This window comes from Calypte anna, chromosome 1 (assembly GCF_003957555.1).
Source record: "Calypte anna isolate BGI_N300 chromosome 1, bCalAnn1_v1.p, whole genome shotgun sequence".
Taxonomy (NCBI): Eukaryota; Metazoa; Chordata; class Aves; order Apodiformes; family Trochilidae; genus Calypte; species Calypte anna.
Window position 1 is genome coordinate 177,866,876 of NC_044244.1, and position 10,529 is coordinate 177,877,404.

Below are 10,529 nucleotides of genomic sequence, written 5' to 3' on the forward strand. Positions count from 1 at the left end.
GCTGTGTTTCTGTATATAGAAATGACCATTTCTTACCCATCTATACACAGGGGAAATAATTTCTCCCCACTTCATTAAAACATAAAGAAGGATGAGAGCAACAGACCATTCTCATTCTCCTCTTGGAACCATCCTGGGAAAGACCTGAGGCACCTCTTGCCACCAAAACCAAACCAGGCAAGAGCAGAGCAGAAGTGTAAACAGCTTTGAAAGCATTGTCCAGTGTCTCCCACAGAAAGCATCCCCAGTCAGGACTTCCTGCAGCCCCATGAGGAAACTCAGGACTGAATCTTCTCCATTGGGTCACTTTGATTTCTGTTGACAGTTTCCTGGGAACTAATCTCCTTCTGAAGCTTCTGTTATGGGAAATGAAGCCTTGGTCTGCTGTATAGGTCAGAAAAGAAATACTTTTATTCTAAACCCTCTTATTCTGTCTAGAAAAAAATTATACTTATCAACCTGCTGTAGCCAGAATGTAACTGTCTCTACCACTCCCAACATGTGTGATCAGGGATCCTGGAGGGATTATTTAGCTACAGTCAGTGTGGTAGAAAATCTTTCCATTTGGCTGCTATGCAAAAAATCCTAGAAACATCAGTGATGTTCTTTGATCCGTTTGATATAATCAGGGATTATCACATCTCACACTGCTTAATTGATTTTGTGGGCTTTTTTAACTCTGATTCTTCTATCCTGTATTTCAATGCTTCAGTTCTTGCTAACTTCAGAAGTGGCTCAAAAAGCTGCTGATTTTGCACACCAGAGAACAGAGCTCCACGGAGTCTGAGTTGAGCTCCTCCTCCCAGGGCTGCTGCTTAGCACTCAAGAGCTCTCAGTAGGAAACCCAAAGTACCAGCAAAACCCAACAGTATATCCAACTAACACGGTTCCTGTTTCTTAAGGCTGAAAGTTTCCAATGTTTTGCTCAGGAAGCACCATTAGTCCCTAAAACGAGGGAGGGTTGGTGAGATGGCAAAGCTCATCTCTAGCATCAGGCACTGGTGCAAGGCAGGAGGTGCTCAGCCATAGCAGTTGCCTTCTCCCAGACAACAGCAGCAGCAAAACCCTGGGTCAAGCCCAAGTGACCTCATGATAAGCAGGGCAGAGTGTAAAGCTTGGCTATTTCTAAACCTCTTGCAGTAAAAATGCAGAGGCTGAGCAGCGTGTTTGTGTCTGGGATTAATGAGACTCTTGGGGACAATGCTCTGAGGGGGGGGGGGAGGGAATTGCAGAGGTTTGGCTTTAAGTGTTTTATGGAAACACTGAACAAACACCATTAGCCAGCTCAGCACTTATTAATAATTAAGCTGGATAGCACCGAGCTGCTTTCAATTGATTTTTAGCGGGGAAAAAAACAAGCTGGAAGTTTCATTTCCATGAGGCACACGCGTGAAGAGGAGGAACAGGGCCTAGCAGGCTGGAGCTGCCATTCTGAGACTGAGCACGAGTCCTTCAGCTCATGGGGGTAAAGAGTGTGACACTCTGCCCAGAACATCCCCAGCCCTGTCCCCACCACCCCCATTTGTGGCAGGGATGGCAGGTGGGGTGGTGGTGGAGATCCTGGGGGCCTGGCAGAGCTGATAGCAACATCTCCTCCTTTTGGGACTCACCCCTTGCACAGGGAACAGCAGTGGGGGCAGAAGGTTGGGTGGTGTCCCCAAAGCCAACATCAGTCACAGGAGTTTTCCCCCCTCATGATGCCCATGGCTTGTTCAGAGGATGCATGGGGACTGCCAGGGCCACCATGCATGGCCACCATGGCTGGTCGCCCTCTGAACATCGCACCATCCATAGCTCCCTCTCAAACCTCCCTGCCCGTCCCCGTCCTGCAGCAGGGAGGTGGCTTTTTGGATGGCCATGGGAAGACTTGGGAGCTCAGTGCCTGGTGCATGGGTGACATCTACTGACCGCCTCCGGGGTTTCATTTTACGGTTTTACTACTGCAGAAAGCCGTGCCAAGAAAGCAGTACTTGAGTACTTCTGTGCTGTTATAACTGCTCTTTTACCCGTCACAGGGTAAAAGCCAATAAATTATTTTTATAACTGCATAAAGGCTTTGTGCCCCATGCCAGGGCCATTCTCTGGTTTTTGACAAAAAGCCAAGACTTGGTTTTCAAGTGGAGCAGTGCACAGCTGTAGGAAGTCTTTAAACATGAATCAAAGTTATTCCCCTGCAATTTATTCCCCTGAGATTTATTCCTTTCTAATTAAGATTAGATTCTGGATCTGTTTCTTTAATTGTAAGTTCACAACAAGTCCAGAGGAAAACTAAACATGTGAAGTAAAACCAGTGAAGAAAAATGGTGCCACAGAAAACCGATACCACTAGCCCTAGGATTTATTTTAAAATGGCAAACTAATGGTCATTTCTCTAATGTAGTAGATGATAGTGCTATCTATCTACAAAAAGCAAATGCCTAACTCCCTCCAAACTCCATAATTATATTTAATCAAAAAATATTTGCAAAAAAGGAAAAAACTAGGTCCTTTTTAAAAAGCTGGTGACTTCTGATGTGATGCAATATAATAGAAAAATAACACTTGGATCCATGCTCAACAAATTGCCCTGGCTGAATACAACTTGCCAAGCACCTGGCTGTAGACGCAGACTGCCAGAAGGCTGTCACTGGAGCAGTGTTTCTTTGTGGTTTGGTTCTTGCATGAACTTTGCTGTGCTTACTTGCAGATTCTTAGCCATGCAACCACAAAGAAAATAACTTGTAAACAGAGTACTTAAAAGCTCAAATTCAAAGGTGAATAGAAAGTAAACAATGCTTGTTCTTTCAAAGGTTTTGATTTTTTAAGCCTTTTATTATCTTGGCACTTGGCATATAAACTGTGGTAGTTTAGGCAAGGTGAGGCTGCTGTAGAGACTGTACGAGCAGTACTTTAGCATTGCCACAGTATAATAGCACCTGCAGTCACTGCAGTATCTGCAGTGCCATAAATGTTACTACAGCTTGTCCTCTTTTCATGTGTTATCTCTTCACGCCTATAGTCAACTCCTAAAGCACAAGATGGGGACAGGAATAGTCCTGCTGGAGGACCGGCAAGAATAACATGCCAGGCTGTGATACAGGCTGTTAAGAGAGCTGGGACAGGAGAGCTGGCTCAGGCTGGGAGAAGGCAGCTTCCAGGTCAATATGAACATCTTTTTCACTACTACGCATTCCCAAGAGACACTCAATCACTGTGAATTGCTTAGCATCTCTTCCCAGGACTGTGGCTTTCCATTCAGTACAGTGAACACCACCTCATTGCTGCTGGGTTAGTCTGCAAGGCCACCAGTTCTACCCCTACTAAGCTGAGATTTTCCTATTCACTGAGCACATAGAATCATAGAATTAGCCGGGTTGGAAGGGACCTCAGAGATCATCTAGTCCAACCCTTGACCCACCGGAGCAGTTGCTAGACCATGGCACTGAGTGCCACATCCAGTCTTTTTTTAAATGTCTCCAGGGACGGAGAATCTACCACCTCTCTGGGCAGTCCATTCCATAGCCTAATCACCCTCTCCGTGAAGAAATTCTTTCTAATATCTAACCTAAACCTCCCCTGGCACAACTTAAGACTGTGTCCTCTTGTCTTGTTGAAGGTCGTCTGTGAAAAGAGTCCAGTTCCCACCTCGCTACAGCCTCCTTTCAGGTAGTTGTAGACAGCAATGAGGTCTCCCCTGAGCCTCCTCTTCTTCAGGCTGAACAGCCCCAGCTCTCTCAGCCTCTCCTCATAGGGCCTGTGCTCGAGTCCCTTCACCAGCCTGGTTGCCCTCCTTTGGACCTGTTCCAGGACCTCTACATCCTTCTTAAACTGAGGGGCCCAGAACTGGACACAGTACTCGAGGTGTGGCCTAACCAGTGCTGAGTACAGGGGAAGAATCACCTCCCTGGACCTGCTGGTGACGCTGTTTTTGATACAGGCCAGGATGCCATTGGCCTTCTTGGCCACCTGGGCACACTGCTGGCTCATGTTCAGTTTCTTGTCGATGCAGACTCCCAGGTCCCTTTCTGCCTGGCTGCTCTCCAGCCACTCTGTGCCCAGCCTGTAGCGCTGCATGGGGTTGTTGTGGCCAAAGTGCAGGACCCGGCACTTGGCCTTGTTGAACCTCATCCTGTTGGAATCGGCCCAGCTCTCTAGTCTGTCCAGGTCCCTCTGCAGAGCCCTCCTGCCTTCGAGTTGGTCCACACTTCCTCCCAGCTTGGTGTCATCTGCGAATTTGCTGATGATGGACTCAATCCCTTCGTCTAAGTCGTCGATAAAGATATTGAACAGAACTGGGCCCAATACTGATCCCTGGGGGACACCACTAGTGACCGGCTGCCAACTGGATGCAGCCCCGTTCATCACCACTCTCTGGGCCCGGCCCTCCAGCCAGTTCCTAACCCAGCACAGGGTGCTCCTGTCCAAGCTGTGGGCTGACAGCTTCTTCAGGAGAATGCTATGGGGGACGGTGTCAAAGGCTTTGCTGAAATCCAGGTAGACCACATCCACCGCCTTCCCCTCATCCACCAGTCGGGTCACCTGATCATAAAAGGAGATCAGGTTGGTCAGACAGGACCTGCCCTTCCTAAACCCGTGCTGGCTGGGTCTGATCCCTTGCCCATCCTGCAGGTGCTGTGTGTTTGCACTGAGGATGATCTGCTCCATAACCCTGCCAGGCACTGAGGTCAGGCTGACGGGCCTGTAGTTTCCCGGGTCCTCCTTCCGGCCCTTTTTGTGGATTGGCGTGACATTCGCCAACTTCCAATCGTCTGGGATGACCCCCGTGAGCCAGGACTGTTGGTAGATGATAGAGAGAGGCTTGGCGAGCTCTTCTGCCAGCTCCCTCATCACTCTTGGGTGGATCCCATCCGGTCCCATAGACTTGTGGGGGTCCAAGCAGCTCAAGAGGTCACTGACTGTGTCCTTCAATATTACAGGGGGGCTGTTTAGATTTTTATCACCTTCTATAGGCTCCAGAAGCCTGCTGTCAACAGGATAACCTGTCTTTCTGTTGAAAACTGAGGTAAAGAAGGTGTTAAATACCTCAGCCTTTTCCTCATCTTTGATAACTATATTCCCACCCATCCATATAATAATATAGTTATCTTTGATAACTATATTCCCAGCACCTCCAGGATCGTGCTGTCTGCCTTGAGCACTGAGGAAATTCTCTCCAAGAACAGTCCCTGAAGAATGCTGCAAGTTATCTGCTGCCACCTCAAAGCCCTGCCTTATGTATATGTCATGCCGGATACCATTTTTGACAACCTGCCTGATAATTTTTCAGATACCCACAGAGGTTAAACACTGCTTTTTCCCTATGGAAAAGAGGTGGTAGGTTTCTCTGACATGACTTCTCTTTTGTGGATCCATATTCCTTTTTATTCCTGTTTTATGGCCAATTCCTTGACTTTCATTATGAAGCCTTTCACAGGAATGCAAACAAATGGACCCATAGATCTCCAGTACCCCATACACCTTCTGAGTAACCTCAACTCAGTTCTTCTGCTGATTTATAGATCTCAGCTGCTGCTTCTAAGCCCACTTAAGTTGCTTTTATTCCTTCTTTTATATTTTTTCTAATCTAAACTCATCCAAGAAAGCTTCCCTGTGCGCAAAGGCAGAGTGTTGGTTCATCCATTAATCACTTCTCCACCACAGTTAGAATTCAGTGCTAAAAATTGGGACATTATGAGCCAAGAATGGTATATTATACATGTGATACAAATGAGTAATGTTATGCTTCATCTTGTGAATTATAAAATAAGTTCTTTCTGGAGACACAAGAATGGAAATCATGCAGAAAATTATTTGTTCAGATTTTCAGCCATGTGGAAGAAGCGTGTTTAGAGGCATTAATGTTTAATGTTAAATCTTGGACTGGCTGAAATTTAATACAGCTTATTTTGTGGTGCTCTTTTGGATAATATTCTGTAAGGAAAGCTCCTGTAAGGAAAGCTCCTGCATTTTAAGGTCCTGTACTTTTAAAATTATTTATTTGACAGCATGATTTAGCTCAGTTGTCCTTTGGCAAAATTCCCACTTTTCTAACAGATGTTCTGCTCATCTATCCCCAGCTGATATCTTCCAGACCAGAGACAATTTAATGGTGCCTTATAATTATAGCTTCTGAAATCCTTGGGAGTTTGCAGCTCTATAAATGTCAGTGGTATCCTGTAAAATACCAGCTATGTGAAAAACTTGGAAATCTGCCCAGCTATCCTATTGCCAGGAATTTGGATTTAAGTGAACATGACTGTATTGGATAAGAAAGAAATTAGACCAAGTTGCTTGGATTGATGGTTCCCAATTATTATGCTCCGGACGCCAGCATAGCGTTTCCTCTGCTTTTGATTTATCCTTTTTCTTGAAGCATGTTCAATCCCAGCAGAGGAAGGAATTGGGTGGGCACCCGCTGCCCCTGCCTGGCCAGGCTGAGCTCCACCTCTCGCTACCTCCCAAGAAAAAATATTCTTTTGGATGCCACAAGATGGTGCCAGCAGTCAGGGAAAACAAGGGCACGACGGACCCAGGGAAATCCTCCTGGTTTGAGGTTGTCAGTATTAGTTAACACGGCTCCCAGGACCTCTCCTCTCTGCTGAGGATTTCAGTTCCAATCTCTTCCAACTGCTCTGAAAATATTCTTCATGTTTTGGCGCCGCACTTTGACAGCCTATTTTAGGAGTCAGCTCAGGATGCTGTAGGGCAGTTGGCATTCCCTCAAAAATTTCCTTTTTATAAAAACGCGAGCACTTGTGTTGTTTCCCTTAGTTCCTACCAACTGCTTAAAATCAAGTGACATGGAAAATCTAGTGATCTGTATGTCTTAATCATTCATGTCTCATTTCTTTCGGATAAGTTAGGCTGTGATTGTTTTTGTTACTTAGTCATTGCAAAACCAAACTGAATTCCAGTGTTCCTGTTAAGAAATCAGTGATTCTAAGTTCTGCATTACCACACCAGACTCCTCAAGGGAAAACGTTAGGACCCGGAGTCTTATTGCTGTGCAGGTATTACATCCTATAAAACCATTTTCCAGATATTTCCCACCTTCCAGACTAGATGTAAAATCAAGCCCTGCCTAAAAAGAGGTGCTAAAAGTCATCTGCATTTTGTGGTGAAGCCTGGAGGTGTGTGTAGGGTGGAGCTGAAGCATTGCTCTTGCCATGGGGTGTAAATGGGGCTAGGGAAATATCCTATAACCCCACCACTTCATACAGGTTGGTCAAAAAGATGAGGCACATGGGTTGTTCCTTAGCCTTCGCTCCTGTGGGTTGAAATAACAGGAGCATTGCAGTGGCTCCAGGGAAGGCATTATCCCAATAAGCTCTTGCTAGACCACATGTGGTACTGCATCCAGTTTTGAATTCTGCAGCACAGGAAAGACATCAACCAGCCAGTGAGAGTTCAGCAGAGGTACCAAGATGCACTCCTGGAGGCAAGTCTGATGACTTCTCTCTGAAGAGCCTTTATCTTGCCATTGATTATAGAGAGAGCCTAAATACCTAAAGTCAGGCAATGGAATCTGGTATAAGGTGAGTTGCTGGAGGAGATCTGGACAACCAGGACTGAAAGGCCAAGTTTCTGGAGTGTTTAGCACTCCAGCACTAACAACTCTAACACCTAACTTGGACTTGGTTTTAAGCTTGCCCCTGTGAGTGACCAGTTTGCCAGGGTTTTTTAATTCAGTTTCCAAAGCACTAAAGTTCACCTTTGCTCAAGTTTTCATCACAGATTGCTCAGTGCAGGTCAGACCCCCATATGTACACCAAATTCTTTCAAATGACTTTTTTCTTCAATTCAGCAGTAACTTGTGTATTGACTATAAAATGAAGTAATGCCCTTGGTTGGGTCAGCTTTTATGGAAAACAGCCTCCCTGAACCAGCAGTATTCAATAGACTTACAGGCAGTGCTGAAAGATAAACAGATGTGAACAGCAGTTTGTGTTCTCTGATTTACATTTGGCCATCTTGCCAATTGATATTGTGATGCTGAGGTAACCATGGAAGTCACTGTTTCCTGCTTCCAGTGTTCAGCCCCCTGATTCACTCACATTTTCAAAGGTGAAGGATGAAGAAACTCGGCAGTGCAGGAAACACCACCTCTTGTGCAAGTCTATAAATGCAGCTGTAGAGGCCAGGCTGAAGTTGAGAAGAAAACAGATGCAACTGTCTCTAACACAATTGCTGTCCTTTAGACTCCTGAAAGTTCCAGTGCACACAGCTCTTTTTGGCCAGGATGTAAATGGTAACAACTGTAGAAGAAAATAATCACCCTAGCATCTTCCTCACCACATCTGCAAACCACAGGAAGACAGAGTGAAGATAAAAATTACTATTTTTTATCTCAAAGACACAAAATATGCAGTGAGACTTGTTTTCCTGTGAGAAACCAGTGTTCTTGGATGTTTAAATGGGTTATAAAGCTGCTTGCATTATTTCAAAATTTTTAAATATATAGTCAAGCTTTGTTTCTTTATCCTGCTTAGTGCACTGTCTCTGCAGTAGCTCTGTACCAACAGAATATGTAGTCTTAGAGCATGCAGCCTCCTCCCAGAACAGTGACATTTGGGCACAGCTATTTAAGAACCCAGTACATGAGGCTTTGCTACAGGTTATATTTGATAATAGAAGAGGTGCCTGGGAGTCTGTGACCTTTAGTGCAATAAAATAGTGGGATAACTAGGATCAAAATTTAAATCCTGTGGACCTACAACTAGCATGCTGGTATTGGGTACTTGGAGCAAAGGCATCAGTGGAGCTATCTGTCATAACTTGCTTGATATGCCACATTAGCATCTTTTCCACTGTGACCCCACCGAAATGTCACATCCAAGCATTCAGTGCCAGTACCAGTGGCAAAAGGCTGAGTGAGCTCTGAAAGATTTCTCAAGCACTGGCCTGAAGGCAGAAGACAAACAGGGGTGCTCTCTGCTCCATCTCAGGCAGTCAGATTGCCCTTTCAGAGCAACCTCTCATGGATTTAGTCCAGGTTTTCAACAACCTAATCTGGGGGAAGTTTTGAAGTTGTGTTACAGAAAAACAAAGTCTTCTCCAAGGGGGCTGGTAGCAGCCTGTGTGAAGCAACCCTGACCTGGCTCTGCAGGAAAAGAAACTCCTTTCCTTTAGGACAAGGAGACCAGGGAAGCCCTGGGAAATGCCATCACCATCTTCATAGAGTGTAGGAAGTGTTTCTTAGATCTTGCCCCTGCCATAAACTTTTGTGTGCATACTTGCATGTGTCAGTATTTATTTGAAACAAGGCTTCCCAGCACACTCACCTCCAGAGGAGAAGAGATTTGCCCCAAAAGACAACTGCATGTAGGGTTCACTGGTGGTCAATGCTACTGCATGAACATGGAGTAAGAATAGAATAAAACTTTTACATTAACCTCATTTTTCTGGAGAAAAAATACTAAAAATTTTAGAAGGGGTGCTTTAGCAGCACTTAGGGTGTGCATAAACCAATGGCTGGATTATCTCTGTAAACCTCAGTCTACAGTTTTCAATACAGGGCAATAAAACCTCCTGGGAAACAGGAGCTCAGTGTCCTTCAGCAAAAACCAAACAAAACCTCCCTGAGCTATTTTAGAATCCTGAATGGCACTGCATAAATATATTTTCCTCCTCCAAAAGGCAGGTCACAGCAGTCTTAATTATCAGAGGCCAGAATGGAGACAACATAAAAATAAATCCTTTCAAAGTTTGCTCTCATTACCACATTTGGCATATTTAAACATAAACACCATCTGTGTTTATCATGAAACACAGCACTAACTGCAGTCCGATCTGGCAGTGACACCACTGTTTATGGAGAGTTACAGTAAGGGGCACATGCGATGCTTCCCCAGAAACTGAGCTCCCCTGAAATTATTTGCTCAGCCACCAGCTGCTTGTGTAGACAGGAGACATTTTTGCCAAGAAAAGGATTACCAGGGAAGAAAAACAAAGCCTCAAACCTTGTTCTCATGGCAGCATCTTCTAGCAACCCCAAGGAGGCAAATAGCAGAGAAAGTTACTCACAGCAATGAATCAACCCATAAAACACACTTGGTACTTTTAACCTTTTAATTCCTACTTGGGGAGGAGGAGCATCTGCAGAGCTGTGGGTTAACCTCTCTGCTCTGCACCTTCCCTGGCTGAGCGGGACCAGGTGTCCTTCTGCCCTTGCAGCACACTGGGGATGCTGGTGGGGACCACAGGCATGGGCTGAGCTGGGCTGTCCCCTCCCCTCTGCACACCGTGTCCCAGGCAGGGGCAGACGGGTCTGTGCCCAGACCAGGCACTGAGTCCTTGCAGCAGTCCCCTCACCCAACTCTGGTGCAACAGCCCTGAGAGAGCCACAGAGGGTTTGTAGAACAGGAGCTGATGGTTTCTGTGGGAATTGTTCTGCCACAGTAGTAGGACCTTATTCTGTCAGCCACATCTACCCATAGGTCTGAGCCATGGATGTTGTTTGTTTGTGCTCACAAGCTTTGTGCGTGCAGAAGCAAAAGCATCTTTGATGGGAGCAGGATCAGTAGTAAGGATGGGAGCAGGAGTCAGATATG